Source organism: Alosa sapidissima, chromosome 15 (assembly GCF_018492685.1).
Source record: "Alosa sapidissima isolate fAloSap1 chromosome 15, fAloSap1.pri, whole genome shotgun sequence".
Classification (NCBI taxonomy): Eukaryota; Metazoa; Chordata; class Actinopteri; order Clupeiformes; family Clupeidae; genus Alosa; species Alosa sapidissima.
Genome location: NC_055971.1, coordinates 21,493,557 through 21,518,653, shown reverse-complemented (window position 1 = coordinate 21,518,653; position 25,097 = coordinate 21,493,557). Strand labels below are relative to the sequence as shown.

The 25,097-nt window shown below is 43.9% G+C and overlaps 1 protein-coding gene across 1 annotated transcript in view; it reads right to left on the bottom strand.

Annotated features, from left to right (window-relative positions):
* LOC121684609 (roundabout homolog 2-like) overlaps nt 1–25,097 on the bottom strand; it is a 189,191-nt gene that overhangs the window by 138,133 nt on the left and 25,961 nt on the right. The window lies entirely within an intron of this gene.

Below are 25,097 nucleotides of genomic sequence, written 5' to 3'. Positions count from 1 at the left end.
ACCATGTCCCAGCTTGCGGCTGCTGGTGTGTGTCCGGTGGCCGTGAAGCAGATGGGCCTGTTTATGCAGAGCAGCAGACGGCTGGGCGGTCCACCACACCGACACCACACCGCACTGCAGCAACACCATCACCATCACCATCACCGCCGTCGGGCCAAGGCTCCACATCAGCAGCCCTTGACACAGCCCAGCAACTCACACTGACACATCAGCGATAACACACAGACAGTGGCCCCCACTAATGATGCCTGGTTGGGATGCGGCAGTGACACAGCCCTGGCCTGGCAGGCAGTCAGGCAGACAGAGAGAGAGAGAGAGAGAGCGAGAGAGAGAGAGGGGGAGAGAGAGAAAGAGAGGGGGAGAGAGAGAGAAAGGAGAGAGGGGGAAAGGAAGAGAGCAAGGGAGGCAGAGAGAGAGAGAGAGTCAAAGTCCCTTTGCAAAAATGCTTTGGATTTAACGGCGTAATCTTCAGCAGTGATTGTCTGATAATTGAACTTGTCATTTGCATAAGCAGCCAATCATTACCACAATGGAGGCCTCGGCAGCAGAGCAATTAACAGTTTCTAATGGGTCGAAAGAAATATGACGTTAGACATCCCCACACACATACAAAAAGACAAGTAAAGAGCTTTGAAGAAAACAATTTTTTTACACAAGATTCTATCTCTTTTTTCGCTCTGAAGGACAGCTTGGAAAGTGTGGTGAAGAGGCGGGACCACACCACACTGAATAAGTGCAAACATAGAAGTATGGCAGGGCAGAAAAGTGGCGTAGGGGGCTTAGCATCCTTGTTGTCTTTGTCTAGAGTCCCTCTGAGCCCATTATGCTAACTGTTTGCAGATGTGTCGGCAGCAAAATACATTTTCCCTTCTTTATTGCCGAATTTGCAAATGATGGTGTGTGTGTGTGTGGTGTGTGTGTGTGTGTGTGGTGTGTGTGTGTGTGTGTGGTGTGTGTGTGTGAGAGATAGAGAGAGAGAGAGAGAGAGAGAGAGAGAGAGAGAGAGTGTCAGCTTATGGTCTGTGTGCATTGAGGGTGAGATGAGCTGAGTCCAGCAGGGGGGAGGACACTAGCTGTCTCACTCTAGGATCCCTCTATCTGTCCATTTTTTCCCCTTTTTCTCTCCTCGTTCTCTCTCTCTCTCTCTCTCTCTCTCTCTCGTTCCCCCTTCTCCATGTTTGCTCCAGCCAGAGAGGGAGAAGGGGGAGTCCCAGCTCCATGCTGAGAAGCCAGTCGGCTTATCACCCCCAGACAACAACCCGCGGGATAACCGCGGCTGAGCGCGCGAGAGGGGCGCAGCCCCAGCTGTGGAGGGGTGCAGGACAGTGATAAGCACGGAGGCTTCCATGGGGCACATCGAGCGAGAGTGACACAGGGCTGGAAAGAGAGACAGAGAGAAAGAGAGAGAGAGAGAGAGAGAGAGAGAGAGAGAGAGAGGGATGAGATTAGGGGAGGACTGGAGGCCCCAGGCTGAGAAACTCAAGCCAGCAGTGATGCTTGTTCCAGCTCTCCCCCCCCAGCCAATCGACACTCAGACTCACTCCCTCTCCCCTTCAGTTAAAAAATTTACACACAGGCATTCAGCATCTGTGGCTGTGTGGATGTAGGTTACTGCACAGCTCTGTGTGTGTGTGTGTGTGTGTGTGTGTGTGTGTGTGTGTGTGTTTGTTTTGTTATTTTAGTATAATTACACAAATAAATGTGAAATCAATGAAGACAAGAAAAGGAAGAGGGAACAATGACAAGTAAATATATAAGGTGTGAGACACAAAATGAATGAGAGAGAGGGAGACAGAAAGAGAGAGGGAAAGTATGAGAGAGAGAAAGAGGAGAGAGAGATAAACAGAAAGAGAGAGACTGTGAAAGAGAGATAAACAAGAGAGAGGAGAGAGAGATAAACAGAGAGAGAATGATGAAGTGAGAGAGAGAGAGAGAGAGAATGAGCAAGTGAGAGAGAAACGCCCTCTGTCATCTTTCTGCCACAGTGGCTGTGAAGCAGCCCTTGAAAGCACACCATGAAATGTGCTTTTTCACAGGAAGTGGCGAAGCGCGCATCACCAATTGATCCCCTGATGGATATCTGGCGCTTTGTGATGCCCACTTCTCCTCTGTGCAGCTGTCTGCCCAGATACTGGATAATCTACTCCCCTTCTCCCCACATCCCCAATCCAAATATTCATCCTCATCCTCCCCTCCCATTTGCGGCCTTCACAGGACACGGGCGACAGTTTAGAAAGAAAAAAAAAAATCCATACTAGAGTGCGTTTGGGTCCTTTGTCTTCACAGAAAATGACTGTTGGGAGGCTCTGAAATGACAACTCTCCAGCATTGCTACCATCTGGCCAGTGATGAAGATTCCAATTAGAATTCACCCGCAATGAGACCTCGGCGACTTTGCATGAACACAATAACAACTGCTGATACATCCGCTAGTTATTGCCTCTTTGCATTGCTGTGTATGAATCCTACTGTAACACAACCAGGATTACACTTCACAGCTAATTCTTTCTTGGAGAGCACAAGTTTGCACACAACTATCTGGGCAGAAAATGCTGTATTTAAATACATTTTCCAAATAAACACGACTCTGTGGGTTATTCACCCCCATCAACTTACATTTATACATCTGAATTCAAATGCACGCAATATGGACAGTTGAAAAGGTCGATAAGCTCTGGGCTACGCCGAGCTGACAGCTGAAGAGTCCAAAAGCATTTCAGTTAAGTGACTGACAGCATCACAAATGCTGTGTTTCAACCGCATGCTTCTGTCAGTATACTGCTAGTGTGCACAGCACTTACATGCGTCGTGCCCACTTTTCGATAGTTAGTATTGTCCCAATATCGGCACTATATACTTCTTAAACTAAGTATTTGAATCGTGCAAGTAGGCGGTTTGAGACACAGCCAAAACCAGTCCTGGCGGAGACCACTCAACCCTCACAGACACTACAAAGTAGTGAACACATCGATGCTGAAGTCCCCTCTTCCCGGAGTAGTTTTTATTTTCCTCAAAACCATGTGCTTATGTAGCCTTCTACTGGACAGTTGAATAAGAGTAAACATTGGTGGGGTTTGGCAGAGCAGGTTTGGGGAGAGAGCTTGACTGAGGATAGTGTGGAGTGCTGACAGTCAACCCCCCTGAAGTGCTCCAGGTCACCTCACTTAAACAGTGGCAGCTTCAGTGATGTGACATATTGTGAGAGGAGCCCCCTAACGGCAATTCCTGTGTTACAAAGATATGTGGGAGTGAGTGTGTGTGTGTGTGTGTGTGTGTGTGTGTGTGTGTGTGTGTGTGTGTGTGTGTGGGAGTGAGTGTGTGTGTGTGTGTGTGTGTGTGTGTGTGTGTGTGTGTGTGTGTGTGTGTGCATGTCATGGAAGCTCTGGCATATCTGACAGCGGTAGAGCTAGCAATGTTGCTGCAGCAACCCCACATTAATAAGACATCAATTCTGCAGTCAAACATAAAATATAGATCAGCACACTCCGGGCTGCCTATGTGACAACACTCAGTATATACAGCACAGTGGAGACCTTGAGCTACTATTCATAGGGAAAAATATGAGACTGGACAGCAGTTCAGCCAACAGGACATTTTTTGAAGGCAATGCTGCACAGAAACATGATTCACAAATTACCAATAATTTATAACATCTCTGAATATATAGGCAGAGTATCAGAGGTGATGAAATTAAATTAGATGCTAACCATATGTCTTCCATTTTGCAGTCAAGCCCAACTAAAGTGAGCACTGCTGGTCAAGACAAATTAATAGAAAACATTGATTTGGCGAAACTCACTCAACCATTTTTTTCCCCCTAAAACAAAAAGAGCTTTCATAATTGGCAACACATCCTCTTCAAAACAAAATCTCATCTCCTTGTACAACCACCTAAAAACAGTCTCTGCTTACTCCTTTTACACCTAAGACCCCTTACATTACTATCATGTGCATAAAAACGGCACTTGAAGTCAATACTGTGGCATGTGTTAAAAGCACAATTACATCAGGAATGCGTCCCCTAACAATCTGTGCTCTGCACCGTCATTTATCCATGCATCAGGACCGGCTGCCAGTGCGCTGTGTGGATGCGGATGGAGCAGACTAATAAGAATCAGAATGAGTTAGTGATGGCTGTCATAAAATATGGGAGGGTGTTCTATTTACAACCAGTAATAAAACTGCCTCGCATGACAATTTATGGCGAGAGCTCGCCCCCCATGAAGCTAAAACCCTTTTTGCCAAGGGCACGTTAATAACCTCCGCAACACATCTGAATGTATTGGCAGATGGACATTTTGTCTAATAGAGCATTGCAAAACTGTGCACATGGGTACAAGGAGTGAGAGAGGGGAAAAAATAGGAGGCAACAGTCTGGTAAGCTAGTCAGAAAGCATTGCTGTCGTTCACCCACGCCTTCTGTCCCTCCACCTGTCCCCTGTGTCTGTGTTTGCCGCACCCCCCTCCACACACACACACACACACACACACACACACACACACACACACACACACACACACACACACACACACACACGACCACTCCCTCCCCAACACACACCCCTCTGTCATCGCTGGCTTTGAGCGAGGGATATTAATGGGGTCACCGCGTTAAGTAATGGCAGCAAATGTGAGGTGAGTTATGGCATGAATAGTTCAGCCACACCAGGCCTCTGTCTGCCAGCGCTTCCCCTGAGTTATGATATTGATTTCCGGGAGCTCACACTGACTTATGATGCAGATTAACACCGGGTGACAGATTGAGTTTGGGACAGACGTGGAGACTTGGGGGGACTTCTTCCGGAGCAAGTTATACCTCAGCATACGTGACCTGCCTCACAACTTGGGAGTAATGTGCTGTTTATTAGTAGTGTTTTGTACATGTTTTCTGGTCCGTGCGTGTGTATGTGTGCATTTGTGTGGGTGGACCATCCAAAAGCCGATGGATGGACATTCAATTGCATCCGCATAGTGGGTGACTTGTTTTCCTGATTCCTGTAGCATTAGTGGATATCACCTGAAAGACAGGTGAGGGTGAGGAGGTGAGCAGGTAGGCCTTACAGAGGAGAGTGACTTCTAGAGGCCAAGTCAACACACAGCCCTCAGAAAACTAGTGAGTATAGCAGCAGAACACATGCATGTCTGATGATGCACCAATATACCTTAGGGAAATGTTTGTGTGCTGCCATCAGTGGCTTGGCAGTAATTGAAAGGCATTACTGAGACATCAACGTGGAAAATCGATTGATTGGCGGCCGTGTATGTGTGTGTGTGTGTGTGGGGGGGGGGGGGGGTCTCTCCTCCTCACCTGAACAGCAGGCTGTAATTAACAACGCCATCTCCGCAGCAGAGGTCGCCGGGCTCCTCAGCCCCAAGAGCGGTCGTCGGTGCTCCGTCTCGCAGACTCAATTAACGACCCCTGACTAACGCGTTTCTGCGTCGTCCCGGCTCCCCACTCATCTGCCTCTCACTCTCTCTCCCCCGCGTTCTTTTGCGAAAAAACACAGCACAAACTCCATTACAAAGATGATGGTCCATCTGCGAGAGATGCATTCCTAAATGACTATGTTGACAACGCGTGGCAATATTGTTGTGGGAGAGAGCTGCTCCCCATTTAGGGACCTCACTACAAGCAGGGCTGTGTGAAGGCAGTGGAATGAGAATTTTTTTGCTAAAAACATTTAATATCACATCATGTTCAAAACGAGCACATTTATACTTGTTCTTTCACCGATTTCCTCTGAAATAATGAAAAGGAAATGGTAAAACATATTTCTTCCGGAGCACAATGTAATCTGTCACTTTAGCACATTCCACCACATTGATCAACATGATATGAGGCACTGAAGGTAATAGATGGGATTCATGAGACTTGGCTCACCTGTTGTCAGTGTGCCACAAGAGATACATCATTCCTCATGTTCAGCTTCAGGCCCTTCACCAGTCCGATTCCATCGTTATTAATTGCCTGTTCACACTCCACCCAACATACACAAGCAGAATATTTCGATTTCTTGGACTCATCTGTGAATTCTTGGGTTCCAACAGATTGCCATACATCTGAACACAAACAGGAACGTGATGAATCCACCACAACCACCAACGTGTGCCATTTCGTCAAGGCAAGTGAACATGAATGAGATTATTATGATGTTGTTTGTATGTGATTCTGAAAACAGAAAGCATATAAAAAAAAAAACTTCCCAACTTTATGGGAAATTTGCATATAACATGGTGTTGGTGCATTTTGGCATCGTAAAGTTCTCAAAGAAGAGTGTAAAGCAGTTTGCAGTAAAGCTACTCCTATTTATTTGCTACATTTTGGTACCCCCACTATTCCTTGGTGCGCTAGTGTGTGATGCACGTGGTGGGAGTGGAGGTACTGTGTAGCCTATACGATAATGTTAAAACGTTTCCTATTGTCTCTTGCCTATATTTGCCCTGATGCAATCTTTGACGCAGACACACTCCCACTCGCTTTGGACTCCTATCCCCTGCAGCTGTCCCTTTCTACATTACAGAGCAACTATAGTCTACTAGACAGGCGCGTGTAACTATAAAGTGGGGTCTGTGGTCATACAGTGGTTGTGCAGCAGTTGCTGGTGGTTACATGTATCATTAGTCAACATGGACCTCAAAGCAACCATGAGCATTTACCCTACAACTGATTAAAAGACCTGTAGTTGTACCTGTAGTTCTGTAAATCTAGACGCACCCTGTATGTGTAATGTAATTTGCAGCCAGGGTAGTCTAGGAACTCTCCGTTGGCTTGCAAGCTGGAAAAAGTCAAACTTCAATCAGGCCAATCGCATTGTGTATAGAGTCGGTGGGCGGAAAAGAAGATGTAGGGAACAATCCGGGAAAATCCAGTATGTGTGGCAACCCTAATACATACCCTTTTCTTATCTGAGCATGCAATAACTCAGTCTGACATCATTAGCCCAGCTTAGCATAATTAACTGAAAGTGGGTAAGACCATTAAGCATATAGCTAAAACGGATAGCAATAGCATAGTTCACAATGCTTTACATTTTAAAATACATTAAGATACATGAGAAAGCTGAAAACTATTACTAAGGAGTTAATATACAGCTAGATAACACGTAACTCTTCACATTACACAGTGAAGCTAACATTTACATTTATTAATTTAGCAGACACTTTTCCCAAAGTGACTTATCGGAACTCCCCCTATTACCGTCGGTCCCGCATTTCCGCCATCTTGCGTGTATGTGTAACTTAATATCCATTTCTATTCAAACCAAGACGGCTGACTCCTAAAGAAACACAACCACCCACACTATAGGTGTATCTAAATTAGCTATGTACCAAAAATTACATTTTACCGTGACTCGAAGAGCTGTAAAGTGTTGTAAGGCTGTGTGTACACAACCGCTTTGAGCTCCAGTGGAATTTTAATTTCATGACGAAAATTCTCGGTCAACCGTTCATGTGCCGTTGAAACGGCGTAAATAGGCGACCCATCAGGCCAGCACTATAACTCCGAGCGTGGCAAACAAAATCGGATATTTCAGGCAGTAAATGCTCCCGTTAAGAACCAAACCAGATTTTGTTCAAATCTACACACCTATGGCTACTGAAAAATGTAAGGTTAATTTAGCAAATGTTATTTTGAAGTGTTAAAAAATATTGTTGTTTTTCCCGGATCTGAACAAAAGTGGTGATAATTGGGGGTGTTACGGTACATATGTCAATTATATTACAAGGGCATTGTTACATTGTCCCTGGAAAAACTTGGGGTTAAGTGCCTTGCTCAAGGGCACAAAGGTGGAAGCCGGAAATTGAACCCACAGCCTTTCTGGCTACTGTATGCTAGCCTAACTCCTTAACCATTACGCTACCACCACTCCAGCTAACACTGACAAGCAAACACAAGCTAACATAAATGCTAACTTTATCTTAACTTTTAGTTATTACAATCATTATACCACCTTAACATGACAACTAATGAACATGTACAGTATGTGCTACAACAGCAGAGCATTTTTACAGTTTCCCTTTAGTTACAGGCACACATGGTGCTGAAAAGATGGTAGTGGTCCTTACAATTTGTCCACTTGACTGCCGGATTAATAATTCAAGTTCAAAAACCTAACATCTTTAAGATAGCAAATTTTACACTGCAAGTTAGCTTCAGTTAGCTCCCACGTAGCAAAAACCAAGTGTGTAGGGTAAAATGTCTGCATTTCAGACTTTTTCGTCACTACGATTACTTAAAATGTCCATGTTATTTTCACTTCTTATTTGGGCAAAGATGGTACCTTTTTTGTAAGCAACCCTCAGAGTTCTATTGTAAAACTGCCTATGACTGCAAAGACGCAATATTATACATTCTTAGAATTAGCAAAACATGTATCATTAGTCAACATGGACCTCAAAGCAACCAAGAGCATTTACCCTACAACTGATTAAAAGACCTGTAGTTGTTACAAACTCTCTGTTCACTTGTGATCTGTGCACAGCCTCCTTGCGTTTTCTCTGATGGCTCTCCAGCTTGGCACTAAACCTGTAAGCCTCTCAGCCATTATTAGGTCCCATCATCCTCTACAATCACATCATCTTCTTCAGGGCACTCTCAGGTAGGCTACTGTTGAGGCCTCTCAAAGTCTTATTGGCAGATGCCTGGCATCCAGGCCGCGAGCCCTGCCAAGCGCCAGGGACCCGGCTCCTCAATAGCTCTCCAGATCGGTGCAAATTGAATTGAGTATAATATGCCTGTCAATATGTAATTTACTGCCCAGCCACCAAAAAATGGTTCCCGGGGAACGAGGAGAGGAGAGGGGCGCGGATGAGAAAGGAGCACTCAGACTCCGTTTTTAATGAAATATTTTTCCTCCCAGTCCGTCAGTCAATCGCTCGCGCTCGCTCTCTCTCTCCCCCTCTGGAAACTTTTTCCCCAGGACGTCTCATCACTTCATATGAATGCACAAATGACTGAAATGGACTTGGATGGGCTGCTAACTCAATAATTCTTTGCACAGGATAGTGTGCCTGTCTGCACGTCTTCACCCCCACCTTCACGTGCTTAAGAGGGTTTCTACAGATTAGCACTGGCTGGCTAGTATATGTGGTGGTTAGAGCTAAGAGAGCAAGCCTCAAGCATTAAATACATATTTTTTAATGTAATATTCTAATAACTTCACAGGAAAAAATCATGCAAGTCTGTAAGATGTGCTAAATAGTGCAGTACATGTATATTAAAGCAACACCAAAGAGTTTTTTATACCTTAAAATAATGTTTCCAAAATCGTTTCAGTGGTTCATCAACTCGTAACAGGGTGAACGGCAATTCTGCATTTGCTTCGTGGCCCTCTATCGGCTATAACCGCACTATGTAAGTTTGCCAGATCGGGTAGCGGATGTGTAGTTCGATGGAATGAAACATAAGAAACTACAAATTTGACTTGCATCTGATGTCGCAATACATCGTACTTTTAAAAGTCATGCAAAATATTCTACCTTGTCTGTGGACATCGTTATTTGCAAAGCCGGTGCTGGATAAACAAATAGCGTGCGTGCGACAGAGGGACAGTTCTTTGGTGTTGCTTTAAGGTGTGCTTGCAGCCAGACAAGGCTTGGCATGCTGCGTCGGAGCAGATGTTTTTGTACATTTAACTGGATTCTATCAAGGAGTGCACAAATAGGTTTAATTAAAGATAGAGCCAGCAGGGCTGGCATAACACACTGCTATACAGTTAACTGTTTTGAATGTCCTGCCATTTCAATTCTGTCAGTTAATTACAGTGCATGAAAATGCACTGTACTGTTCTTCCTAGGCTTCTTTGTATTCTTCCTTCTAACCGTTTAACGTAGAAACTTCATTTAAACTATGTTACGTAGGTCTTACTTAGGACATGGGTGCTATGTATTTTTCAGCTTTGTAACTTTTATACTTTTTAAACTATTAATTAAAAACTAATCAAAATTTCCCCATTGACTTAACATTGCCCTTTATGACATCACAGCAATTAGAATCTTCTGCCAGGTGGCCATAGTTAGCATAACTGCTAAAAATGATTAGCTAGGTTAGCTAAGTAACATGGTTAGCATAGATGGTACCTTTTTTGTAAGCAACCCTCAGAGTTCTATTGTAAAACTGCCTATGACTGCAAAGACGCAATATTATACATTCTTAGAATTAGCAAAACATGTATCATTAGTCAACATGGACCTCAAAGCAACCAAGAGCATTTACCCTACAACTGATTAAAAGACCTGTAGTTGTTACAAACTCTCTGTTTCTTTGAAGGCTCTCTCTAGAAGGCTTCTTTGTATTCTTCCTTCTAACGCGTTTAATGCAGCTTCAATCGTTTAACGTAGAAACTTCATTTAAACTATGTTACGTAGGTCTTACTTAGGACATGGGTGCTATGTATTTTTCAGCTTTGTAACTTTTATACTTTTTAAACTATTAATTAAAAACTAATCAAAATTTCCCCATTGACTTAACATTGCCCTTTATGACATCACAGCAATTAGAATCTTCTGCCAGGTGGCCATAGTTAGCATAACTGCTAAAAATGATTAGCTAGGTTAGCTAAGTAACATGGTTAGCATAGTTAGCATGCTGGTTAGCATAACTGCTAAAAATGATTAGCTAGGTTAGCTAAGTAACATAGTTAGCATGTTAGCATAGTTAACATAACTGCTAAAAATTATTAGCTAAGTTAGCTAAGTCACATGGTTAACATAGTTAGCATGCTAGTTAGCATAGTTAACATAACTACTAAAAATGATTAGCTAGGTTAGCTAAGTCACATGGTTAGCATAGTTAACATTTTAACATTTTTAGCATGCTAGTTAGCATAGTAACTTGGTTAGCATTATTATCTTTGTTAACATAGTTAGCATAACTGCTAGCAAACATTAGAGCCATTCCAACTGTCAGTTATCGTCAACTATCTACCTAAATAATTTAACCATTTAAAGTATCCACCTATTTAACTGTTCAGTCATTCCAACTATATTAAACCTTATCTACCTAGCAACCAATATAGTTTGTTTTTACTCTGTATGATATTTTACATCATATTTTTGCATTTTCATGCACTGTATTTCCTTCAGGAAATGCTTTTCTAGTTTAAGTTTAATATATTTAGATGATCTAATTTGGTCCTCTACTTAGTGTATTTTTGAATGGAGAGGCGGAGTGTGTGTCATCTATAGACTAATAGACAATATATCAATAGAATGTTTTTCCTGTTTGTGTAAACCTGTTCTTCAGTCAAGGTGAGACTGTTACACTATTTCTCAAATTCAAAACAAATCTATAGCATTATGGTGCTACACTACTATTGACATATTGTACACGCCATGTTTTGCTTTATAGTCCACTCATCCACACACAAACAACTGAACCAAGGGCACACATAACACATACACAAACAACTGAACCATTGGCATCGCGCACACACACGCACACACACACACACACACAGCCTTGAGTGTGGGAGTGTGCTTGCTGCTGGAACCACTGCCCCGAGGAGAAGGGGGGGGAGCTTTAAATCTGCTTGGGGAGAGGAGCCAGTGGCAGATTCAGAGACTTCGGCCTCAAAGCACTTTTTGAAATTTCATCAGAATGACAAGTTTCCTCCACCTCTCAGCTCCAGTTGACAGGGGGTGACAGGTCGCCGGCTTTTACGAGTCCGACTCGAGGTTTGCTGAAAGTCAGAAGAGGAGAAGGAGGGGGGGGGGGGGACTCAAGAGGAAGCTGACTGCTGCCAGCACTGTCTCCCTGATTTAAACCTGCCTTTTTTTGGTTGGGTTTCGCTTTTAATAAACGGCTCTGCTCCCCAAATTGAGGATCCCTCCCGCTAATAAATATGGCTCCAAGCTAAACAAATTCATCTACTGGGAGAGATTCATTTTCCTGATGAACGAGGAGCTCTGACAAGACTGTGTGCTTCTGTGTGGTTTAAAAAAGTAAAAGGAGCAAAACTTGCAAGTAGAATACAGAGATGGCAATAATGACTGAGTGCAATGGTGCACCACCCTAAGGGACTTCCCTAGCAATGTAGTGACAGCAGTGAAAGGTTAGCATGAACGGCTCACCGGCATGCCATTCCACAGCCAATCTCCACAACAAATCCCTGCTCACATACATCCAGCGCCCGTCAAGTAATAAACTACGACTGGCCTATTTGCTGCCACACATTAGTAATGCATTAAGATCCCATGCCGTGACCAACACATGCGGAGAGGAAAGTTCACATGCTTGATAAAATACACATCTAAACCAGAGGACCGGTGGCATATTGCACTGCATCGACCGGCTGTGATTGATTCAACCTGGCAACTTTGACACGGATCAATTTTGTATTAAGAATTTATGTTATTAGGTCATTTCAAGCAGCCGAGATACAGGGATCCATTTGTGAAGTGCAATAATTGAAGTAAACCCTTAACCAATGGCAAGCCGTATTTTATCAGCTGACAAGTAGCAACATGGAGAAGGGAACAGGAACGGGGGATACTGGTTCCAGGTTGTTAACTAGAGAGAGGGAGAGCACGAGAGGGAGGGAGAGGAGGCGACATGAGGACAACGGACACAGCCAGAGATACTAGGAGGCGGGAGGTTAGTGCAGTTAAGATGATGAATGAAGCATGGTGGAAACTGGTTGACCCCTGTTGAGTGAGAAAGGATCGTCTTGATGAAATGGCAAAAAATGACTCCAGTTGTGGATACAGAAGAAGATACTACTTCCTCTCTGAGAGATAGAGAGCTTCCAAGCTTCTGAGGGAGATACTGTAAAGCTGGATACTCAATGTCTAATATAATCTCTCAACTTCATTTTTAATAGATAGATAGATAGATAGATAGATAGATACTTTATTGATCCCCAAGGAGAAATTCAAGAATATTCATTCATTAATATTAGGGCTGTCAAAATAACTGATTAATTTCAATGAATTAATTTGAGAAAAAATAACTGATGAAAAAAAATAGCGCAGATTAATCGATTCCGTATGACCTTTGACCCCGAGCCGTTCTAGTTAGTAACCATTACTGTAAAATGAAGGAGAGAGAAGAAAATGTGCTGCCTGGATCATTTATTGGAACATTTACTTTTAAAAAAACGGCCTGGTGGTGTTGATAAAAATAAAATCCTCTGCAATGTCTGCAGCAAGGAATTTGCATATCACAGGAGATTGTCAACTCTAAAGTCGCACATCAATGGAAAGATAGTGTTGACATTGAGGGGAGTGTTCATTTATTTTCATTGTGTCCCCTAGGTTATATCTGTGGCCTGAAATGCCTTGTATATGTGAAAAAAACTTCTTCCCGAAGCACTTTTGAATTTATTTCCTCAGCATATTAGGTCATAGATTATTATGGCCATTATTTGAACAGTGAAAATAATAATACAAGAGTTTTTGAACTTTAATGTCACTAATGCTGATTATTCAATGATTAATTTGAATTTAAATATTTAAAATACTTTCTCAGCAAAAATTATACACGCGATTAATTTAGATTAATTAATCATAGGGTATGTGATTAGATTCTTTTTTTCAATCGATTGACAGCCCTAATTAATATTCATTAGGGACCAATAGAGAGTGAATCTCAAACAGTATTTTTTCCAACATATTTCCTCCCTTGGTCCCAAGACTGTTATGGTTGATAAGCACACTGTGAGTTCACTGTGAGTAGATTAATCTACTCACAAGGCTCGGTCATGGCCCCTATTGAGATGATGGAGAAAAACCCTCAAAAAAAGAAAATCTCTCAATAGCTTTATTTGTGTTAGGTTCATGAGAATCTCAACAACAACAATAAAAAGCCTAGATATGAGACTTCTGAATGGGCTTCCTCTTGAATGAGAAACGTACACAATGCAACCGCTACCCACTATTCACTACTACTTTGGTGAACCACTAAACCACAGCAGTGTGAAGCTAGCAACACTAATGAAAAAATCCAATATGGCTGCCACATGTAGATTTTTCAACATAAAAGTCCTTACCCAAACCAGTATATGTAACCAAAAATATTGGTTTGCTAAGGACTTTTATGTTGAAAAATGTATGTGTGGCGGCCATCTTTTTGCTTTTCAGCTCGTGTCGCTAGGTTCACACTCCTGTGGTCCAGTGGTTCACCAAAGCTTCATTTGCCCATCACTAGCTGGGACTCCTAGATAGGGCCCCCTCCAATCGCCCCACCCCAGCTGTCCCATGGGTGCGTACTGGAGCCCCCTCCTGGACAGGCAGGCGATGTGCAGGGAGATTTACGGGGATCGTTGGGGCGTGAGTGAGCGCTGGAAATGGACGGGCAGGCGTCCACGCCGGGCCATTTGGAGCGGAGGGGCCGGGATCATGTTGGCGGAGAGCTCGTTCATTTGGAAGACGGACAGTACAATCAGAGAGCCGTTAATCATCTCCGCACGTCCCGTTAATCAAAAGAAGTGTCGTCGATAACTGTTACAACCCCTCCCATCCACCCATGTACTTACCCACCCCCACCTCCACCCACGCCCACACCCCCAATCCCACCTCAAATTACCTTATATTTCTTTTCTCACTTTGACTTGCAAAAAGTACCCCCTTTTATTTTTCAAATTTGGAGATTTTCCAATGTGGAGGGAGCAAAGTGGAGCGCTGTGTCTATATGGAGATGGGTAAGACGTTGACAAAGCCAAATCTCACACTCTCATTGTGCTTTGTTTGCTGCGGAATTGAGAAGAGGAGAAGGCAATACATCTCCTTTTCAAAGGACTGCGGGAAAGAAAAAGAGAGGCTGGTGATCCTTTTCAAGTGATTTGTTCCAGGCATAATGAATAAAAGAGTGAGCTTCTTTCTTTGCTCTGCTCTTGAAGTTGTGCGTAGAAAGTTATATTAATATTTCATTCACTTGAAAAAATTTGCATTAATATTTGCAGTGCACTAGAGCTAAACAACTGGCGTGGGGAGGAATCAGCAATTGAGATCATGTTGATCAGCATTTTTTTCATGCTAGGAGCAGGATTCTTCACAGACACACAGATATGGAGAAACACACACACACCCACACACACACACACGCACACACAGAAACAAACAAACATGAATACTTTCATGCACACCTAGTCACTCACACACACAAACACACACACACATACACACTCACACACACAAACCAACCAACACACATTCAGCTGATGTAGCATACTGTACATTGGAATGGCCGACATTTTCAACCCACCTCACATCTCTGGCAAACACCTTGGCATACCATCCAGTGCTGAAAGGTCACCGTATCAACAAAGAGCTGGAGTGTCCTTCACAGTTAAATGAATTACATACAGGTCTAAATTTCCTATAACACTTGATTTGTCAGCCCACTACCTCACAAGGACAGATAACACATCAGCCGAATGCATGGACTGATTACTTTGCAACATGTACACAAGCACATACGATTGATTCAGTGACTAGCATGTTGAATCTGGGGAAAGATGGCTGCCATTTAGCTTCCCCCAATAACAATGACCTTTGTAAAAGGCTCAAAATGTGACTGTAGACAATTGCCTGTAAATAGTATTTCCACAACATTGACTGGATTTAGGTTGTTGAAATACTATTGAATTACAATATATACTGTATGTACCCACATTTGCATTTAATTACATAAATAGGACAGAATATGCATTGATATTTAATTTGTTTATCATCGATTATGATTGTTTGTCTAAATACTTCATAAACCAAAGAACATTTAAAAGTAAAAACTCAGTTGCTATATGCTCACAGAGATGTTAGAAGACAAAGAGACAGAGAGAGAAACATCTATTTCGTTTGTTTGAAAAGGTCTTTGCTTACTGCCATCTTTGGTGTGTGGACATGGCAGTCTCACTCTAGCTGTGGAATGGTGATAATCTTGAGTGGCTCTGGTTCTCTCGCCACCCCCTCCCTCCATCTCTCTCTCTCTCTCTCTCCATCCCTTCCTTCCTTCTCCGGCTGGAGTGGTGTTTATTGCTAAACAACTCCACATCCAATCACAAATGGTAGCACTCTCCATCAGTTGCTAATCCCTGTCACACAGCTGTTCCAGAAAGATTAACACATATACACAGACTCACACACACACAGCCCCCAAATGAAATAAAAAAATAAATATGGGTTTGATCAACACTGCTCCGAAGGATTAAAAAAAAAATGAGAAAATCTGCTTGTTTCACAAAAAAATGCAAAATAGCTTTTCACTTTTAATATATACTTTTAAGTCCTCCCACTCACTTCAAAAATCTACAAGGACACCATCCATTAAACCCTAAAACTCAGTTTCTTAAAGACAGAAGAAATATCTTCATTTGTCAGAGGCGAAAGGCTTACCATTCCACAACACGGGTTTGCAATGCACCAACACACACACACACACAAACACACACACACACCTCCATGCCAGTGCATAGCTAAGGTAAACACTGGGCTAATCAATTTCTCATCATGACCCATGGATCGCCATCACGCACCAGGACGTGGTGAGAATACTCATGCAGCCCGATCCTTCTCCACATTACTCTGATGACGGTTGAGTCTATTTTTTCCCCACTAGATGACAGTATGAAATATACACGCGCAGAGGAAATGGATGATGTTAGGACAGAGAGAGAGAGAGAGTTGTTGTTGTTGTTGTTCGAGCAGCACACCCAATTTGCCTCTCTCTCTCTTCCACTTTTCCAGAGTTCAATGAGCTTCATTCTTCAGAAATCCATTATGTGCAGCTTCTGTTACATTCTCTGCCATTCATGGGTGCTTTTTATATGATTTTATACAGTCTGATTGTTGAAGCAGTTCTAGCATCATATAGACTTGACTATTTTCAGTCAGCACACAGGAGCTAGATTTATTTTCGTGACACTGTGAGGATCAGATAAGCAGAGAGGGTCAACATGAAAGGAAAACATAAGCTGCTTTCAGACCTAGGTGTAAGTCCGCATGTTCTGCGGATGTCAAACGGTTAATATCTGAACAACATAACCGGATTCAGAACTTAGCTAGCTCTTACACTACTCTCCTCCTAGTATTTCCTACGGACATTATGTAAATGAGCTTGTGTCTGAACGAAGCAAAGAACACGCAGAGATTCTGTAATGTGCATGTTCAATCACATTCAACCTGTTCAACCGCGCGGAGATTCTGTTCATGTGCGTCTGTGCCGTTCACACATACAGTATGACCGCATAATGTCAGCATGTTAGCATCAAATCTGAATCACCCGAAGGGTCGGACCTATGTTTGACAAAGCTCCGCATATACTGCAGAGGACGTGTCTGTAAGCAGCTGTAGAGCTAAACAGGTAGGCAAACATTTGTAAAGAAAAAGGCAGAAAACCCAGCTCAAAGTAAATACAACACTCTCAGAGTGCCATTTCAGTATAAAATCTATGGAATCTACAGTAAGAACTTAAAAAAGAGAGAAATCTCTCAATCTGTGTGTGTGTGTAGGCTATGGCTGTGTGTCTGTTTTGTTTTTTTTTTGGGGGGGGGGGGTGCTGTATGTGTATGTAAAAGTGTCACATTTTGTTTGTGTTGATATATGACAACTGATTAATTATATGAACTCTGGTACCATTAATAGAACCAGTGTAATGATTAGTGCGTGACACCAGTGTGTGAACTTAGCGTGTCCCTAGCGTGAGTTTTTGATGATTGATGACAAGCACAGATATTGTTTATTCACATATCACCCTACTGCACCAATAATTAATCACAACAAGCTCAAGAGCCTGGGCTGACAAATTATTTTGACACTGGGTCAGGATGTAAAATGAAAAGTCTTTAGGGCATGAGAGAAAAAAAATGTCCCTCTAAGCTAACACGCACTTTGCACAACTTGTCATACAGACTTAAAAAATGGTTTGCTGATATTAATAGAAAGTCGTCATCGGGAGGCGGCAGCTGTGACGGAGAGCTGGCAGATTTAGTAAAGCAACTAATGAAGAAAGGTGGAATAACTTAGAATTATTTAGAGTATTGAAGATTAAGCATTTCCTCTGGTTGTAATTCTTCAACGGGAGGATGAGACAGTGCAGAAGCTGGAGAGGTGGAGGGGGGGGGAAGATGGATGGAGGCAGGAGGGGAAGTAGCATGAGGGCTGGGGGAAGTGGTCCGCACCGCTCCTGGGGGGAGGCCAGCTCCAGTCCTGGGAGAGCTGGAGGAAGTACCAGCGGAGGGCTCGAGCTTGTGTGATGTCTTGTGTTTGGGATGATGGGAAAAGAGGGAAATTGAGATGGGATGGGATGGGAGAGGAAGCAACAAAGGAGAGAGAGAGAAAGAGAAAGAGAAAGAGAGAGACCGTAGAGAGGAGAGTAAGAGAGAGAGAGAGGGAGAGAGAGGCCAGGAAGAGAGTGACAGGAGCTGAGGGGAGGGGAGATACAGAGGGACTGCCAGCGCTGGTTTAGACAGCAAAGTGAAACACAGCCTGACAGGTAGACCCAGGAGGATTGACCAGCCCTCATCCAGCTGTCAGTGAGAGCTCATCTGGGCACAGAGAGAGAGAGAGAGAGAGAGAGAGAAGAAGAAGAAAGGAGAGAGAGAGCAGAGCAGAGGAGTGCACATGGACAGGGTTACATATGTGCAAGCATGTACAGCTGTGGTCCACGTCACTCCAATGTTCCTCCAACACCATCATGGATGAATGACATGATGATGTCATGATGATGATAATGATGATGTTGATGGTGATGATGATGACAGTGATGACGGTGATGTGGGTAACCAGGATGGTCCGTAGGGCAAGCATGGCCAGGCCAGGGTGTTTTTTTTGTTTTGTTTTAAAGATGGGACAAGCATGCTTTAACATGCACTAAGTACTCAGAATTCTTCTCTCTGAAGATTGCACTGACAAGCTATCACATTAAGTACTAACGGATTTTTTACCCCAGCAGAATCACTGGGAATGTATGAATCTCTGATCAAAGTAAAGACATGCTTCAAGTCAGCTCTAAAAAAAAGTTAACATGTGAAATTAATCCAGTTGTTAAGGATCTTCCCGCATACAGCAACTGATCGTCAATAAAGACCTGCTCCAGCTAGGCTACGGTCCCCTAGTGGCCAATGAAAACTCTCAAACTCGCTTTTAACGGGAAAATCATCTCAGTATTTATAGCATACCCCCAATAAGTAAACCAAGTAAAAATACATGCTATGTGACCACCGAGGAAAGGGGAGAAAATGGGTCAGTAGCATTTCACAAAAATAATTAAGTGGTTATAAAACAGAGAGGCGAAAATGGATTTTTTTGTCCCCCAAGAACAAGTTTGCCTTTCTTCCAATCGATTGTGGGGGGTATTGATTTGTTGCTGAGCCTTGTAAGTTTGTTTAAGATGGATCTGGCAAGGCCAGGAGGAGCACTATCTTGGACTGAAAAGCAAACAAGACAGATAATGGAAGTCTGGACCGACTTTCAAATCTTCACCCACCACATGAGGTTCTGAGGACCAAGAGAGGGCAACAGAAAATGAACAAATATTCACCGCGCGACCTGGTCAATAGATCACACCTGCAATTATACAAGATGTCTCGCAGGGAATGGAGTTGGAAAAAAAAGCAGCTGTCGTAGCGGGGGCTTCGCTCTCCCCAGCTTTGACTCTTTTCTCTCGTTAGGGCTGAACTGGGAGGCTTAGCGGCGCAGCTCAATGTTGGGCCGGGGATAAAAGAGAACAAGTTAGCCCTTCTCCTTTGTTCGTGTCTACTTTTGATCTAGCAAGAGGCTGTGCATCGCTGGCAGAAACTCTCGGAGAGGCTTGGTGGAGTAGGTGGAGGTGGAGAAGGAGGAGGAGGAAGAGAGTGCCACTTACTTATACTTACAGACAGCCATACATTTGACTAATTATGGATCTGAGGGTTATTCTGAAAATATTATTATTACTTTGTTTGAAAGTGCTTCATGTTGACTGCTTCCCCATGGTTATATGAACTCAGGCCTCCAGGCTGTTACACAAGCAAATCTAAATTACTATACACAGAAAATGTTATGGTCCATCAAGAAAATATTTTGAGAGAATATGTGAACTATTCAATTTCACACCTTGCCCACAACTATGCCAGCACCATTCAGTGTGTCCAACAGCTTAGTCATAAAATACAGCAGCCTTTCACTGTGAATTCCAGGGTAATGTCACAAATAAAACTTGAAAACAGCTTTATCAACAGCCTTGAAAGTGCACTGTTGCTTCATGCTGTGTATGTTTTCATTAACATTGGTTAATAAAGGTCTCGTTTAAAAAGCTGAAAGGCCAGAGGAGAGGCTGTGCACTGCAGGGCTTACAGAAACCACAGGCAGTCCCTCTGAAAGGCAGGCCTGAAAATGTAATTATCTACATAACGACAGGCTGGAGACTCCCCAAATAAAGCAGTATTTTGCAAGGCGCTAGCACACACACACACATTATATATACACACACAAACACAGACGTTGTCACTCAATCCCACACATACATACACACACTTTGTCCCGAACACTCACGCACACAAACACTTCCTTGCTCACACACACTCTCTCTTGGCATCGTCAGAGTCGTCAGTGTATCAGACTCCTCGGGGCCGGCTGGATTAGCCACTCTCGAGTGTCACTGTGTAAATGTCCCTCTTTTCTCTCCCCATCCGTACTGCTGAGCTGAGCTGCCTGCAGATGGCGAGACGCACAGTGTGAGTCCGACAGTGAGTGTAACGGACGGGTGACGACGCAGGATGGGGGGGGAGGGGGTGTTGTCCCTCACTGGCATGGCTCTCATTAATGTGCAAACGAACAGCAGCTAATACCATCAGCTAATGGGCTTCAATGAAGTCCCAAAGAATACACACTAACTCATGGCCAGCTCTACTCCTCCGGGTTGGTTGAGTAAGAAACACTCTGTCTGAGGTTCAGAGCTTTGGTGCTTTGCTAAGTGGCATTTGTGCTCCTTAACTGGCAATTTATCCATGTACTTTAATAATTAGCTTTCACACTTTCTCACACAAGTGTATATTGCTTGATTCAAAAACCCAGCTGGATCCTTCACTGATCTACATTACGTTGGGGCGGTTTTACTTGTATATTGCTTGTATATTAGCTTTGCTTCAGCTGATTTTGAGTCACCAGGGTTTGAGTCCGAAAAAAAAACACAGACTAGAAACTGTTGCTGTGAGAATCAAAGAGAGAGTAACCTGATCGATTCCTGGATCAAAAGAGGCTTTGCTACTGCAATGTCCTCTTGACTTCTAATTCTGTGTGAGCAAAACCGAACGTTACCTGTCTGGAAACTTCAAAAAAGTAAGAGCCTGAAAAACTTATTCCATTAGCATTCCCTTCATCCAGTCACATTCTTTTCGACACAGTCATTTTTTAATAAAAATGTACAATAGCATTCAAAGGAACACTCTCTTGTAATTACAGCTACAAGTGATTTGTGTGGAGCATCATTCCAAGGTGCCCTGCGGCAAATGAAATGATGATGTTGATTCTAAGCATATTTGGTGCAATTCTCGAGACAAGAGGATTAATAGTTTGCCATCAAACAGCAGCTGGGAGACAAGGCCTCTCGTTCAATAAAGCATTCCCTTGGAGACAAAACAGTTGGAGAAGTAATTAGCTAATTAATGAGCAATGACAACCACAACATTTCTTGTCATCTTGCTCAGACCTCTGCTGAACCTGAGGATCACCAAGAGACATGTATGTAAACTTCGGGTAACTTTTTGTTGTTGTTGCTTCTAAACTGGGATTACTTTATTTTGCTAACTCACAAACAGGGTTCCCATACATCCAGACGGGGAGAAGAATGGCCGGCATCCATAACGGCTAACGGTCTGAGACTGCGAGGCTCCAACTGTTTCTCTCTGTCATGAGTCCTCGCCACTCAAGCCTTTTATCATCACTTTGCACTGCTATTCTATACTGATGCCCAACACTGCATATGGGACCCATTATTCAGCCCGTCTAGTGTGTGTGTGTGTGTGTGTGTGTGTGTGTGTGTGTGTGTGTGAGTGTGTGTGTGTGTGCCTATTCAGTCCCTACACGTCTGATGTTTGTGTCAGCGAGTCTTGGGCTTTAGCTCTACAGAATGTTTTAAAATGGCCGCAGTAAGCACATTCAGCTCTGCTTAGTCCAGTAACTCCCTCCTCACTGGTATCTCACACTGACAGAGGGACAACAGAGCCGCCCAGGCCCAAGCTGCCGTGCACGGGAGCTCTCCCCCAGCACCAGGCCGACTGTAGGAAGCAGATACTGCCATACGCTCCCCTCTCTCCCTCTCTCCCTCCTGTGTCCAGTGGCAGTGCCAGCGCCAATGCCAGGCCAGCGGAGCCCCCTGCCACATGTGAGCCATCGGAGCAGCGCGCCGACAAATTGAAAGAGGCCGCCGCGCGTGACTGGGGGCTGAGGACTGCGAGGCGAGGGCAGAGGCCCACGCTCACGTTAATGAAGACCGAGAACTTCTGGAAAGTCTGCATGCACTGACTTTACTACACACACACAAACACAATGTCTAAGCATGTGAATATTTGTACATATGAACACACAAACACACACACACACACACACACACACACACACACACAATGATGACATAACCATTGTATTCATTTCAGCAGTGGCAGACTGCCTGTCGCAGGAGCTGAATATGGCAAATTGCGCTTACCCGTGTCATGCATATGCATTTAGAGGAGGGTCAGGGGAAAGTGGGAGTTTTATGTTAAAAGATGGGAGAAGCGTAAAATGCACCTAATTAGGTATTCCCCTGTATGTACAAAAACTGCCAATGAAAGTTAATCCAAATTACAGTTAAATGCGTCAATAAGAGGAACTTTCAAAGAAAACAGAATTTATCAAAAGCAACTTTAACTTTCGTTGGCCTTTCAAATGTCATATTTTACTTTCACGTTATCCACTTAAACTTTCCAACTTGCTAGTTTTGATCAATCTTCCATAGCCTAGTGCACAAGTAGTTTGAGTAGAACTACTGATCTTCATTATCTCCCTGCTTGTTGACATCTTATCATGTATTGTATTATTTCATGATAGATAAATGTTTGATCCTTTTTTAATGTTATCAATAGTTAACTTCATTCAACTGCGCTTGTGATTGAAGTATGCCGTTCAGTTATGGACGTTCGTAAATTGTGGTAGGGGGCAGAGAAAGGCGCAGATTACCAGATGAACTGAAAGTTTGATAAATACAATGTAAACAGCGTTCGCTATATGCGGTTTGTCCATGGCGCTGATAACGCTACGTTCGCAAATGTAAACAGCGTTCGCTATATGCGGTTTGTCCTCTGTGTGCAAACAACTTAATCAATGCAGACAACCAACTTTGACAACCAAATTTGACAACCAACACATTTTTTTGTCCTTTGTTGCTCTCTCTGTCTGTCTGTGTCTCTCTCCTTCTCTCACTCCACTTGTCTCTAACCCCCCATGCCCCCCCGTGCTGGTGCCGGCTCTGTGTTCTTGCCAGCTGCGTCTCTTGGGGCAGTGGATGCGGTTTCACCCCGGGCTAACACAATCAGACTCAGCAAATCTGTTTACCCTGGTGAAGGCCCACTGCCCGCGCCATCTGGTAGGGAGGAGCACGGCAGCAGGTAGCCTGTGCAAACTTATTAACTCCCGCTCCACATTTAACCACACACATCACGGAAGGAAGGTAAAGGGGGGACGGAAAAGGGGTTGCGGCAGACACCTCCATGAACCCCCCTCCAACACAACCCCCCCTCCACTGTCTGCTCCACCTCCACCAGGTTTCGCTCTTCCTGCTACTACTATCGGGGAGCTCTAGCATCCTCATCTGAGCTGGATTGGCACAGTAACAGATGACGTGACAGAAGCCAAGGGATCTGGTGGCCCACCACTGACTGGGTCAACGGCAAGAGCATGAAGGTGTTTGACAGGGCAGCTCCTCCTCACATTCGTTGGAGGGTGAAGAGGGGAGGACAGGTGGGAACAGGTCCTTCATCACCTCTGTGGGTGATGGAGAGATGGTGGCCAGGGGAAGACCCATTAAGGCTTTTATTACTGTGCACAACAAATGTCATCAGCGCCTTGTATAATAGGCTACTTTTTCCCCATTCACGCCAGTGCCCACGTATGAATCACCCCACGTGCGGTTCGTATCGATAACACAAATAGGGTATTTTTTCCTTGTAATCTGGGGGGGAAAGGGGGAGCCGTGTTTGACAGGTTTTAATTAAACCCCCCATTCATTGCAGCTTTTTTCCTGACATTCATTAGCATGGTGGTGGAGGGGCTGGTGTGTGCGTGTGTATGTGTGTGTGTGTGTGGGGGGGGGGGGGGGGGGGGGGGGTTACAGAGAGGGCAGTGTGGGTCAGCCGCTGCTTCCCACTAATGACCACCATGCCGCTGAGCTGCACAACATGGGCACTCCACTGATGTTGGTGCAGTCAATTAGAGGAGCTTCTTGCGTTTGCGTGTGTGTGTGTGTGTGTGTGTGTGTGTGCATATGTGTGTGTGTGTGTGTGTGTATGTGTGTGTGTGTGTGTGTGTGCGCGCATATGTGTGTGTGTGTGTGTGTGTGCGCGCGCATATGTGTGTGTGTGTGTCTGTGCACGCATGCTTGCGCTTCACAGCCCCCCCAGCTTCGTCTCAGAGCGGAGGTCGTCTTTGACCTCGCTGAGCCTTAGGGGGCCAATGAGTAAATAAACAACAGTAATAAAACAACAAAAACAACAACCACCATTGTCGCCCAAGTCACTGAATCTTAAAAAAAGATACATTCCACCTCCGTCTGCTCATCGTTATTCTACTGTCTTCCCTACTTCTGCCATCTCTCTCTCTCATTCAACTCTTTCCACATCACAGACGGCCAATGAGATCTCTTCCCCTCTTCCAGGCAATAGTTCCAATAAAATAAACACTTAAGAGGCTCACAAAAAGGATAGCCAAAGTTTCACAACCCATCTGTCCTCGGAAATATGCTCTGTGGTCCGCATGCCGTTGCTTATAAATGTGAGTGGCTTACAGAGTTCCAACTGCAACCGCATCAGCCTAGCGGGAAGGAAATTGAAATGGAAGTTTATGAAGTGGACTGTTTTTGTCATTGTTGTAGAAGTGGAACTGGATATTGTGTCACTGGCCACTGTCAGAGTGTGTGTGTGTGTGTG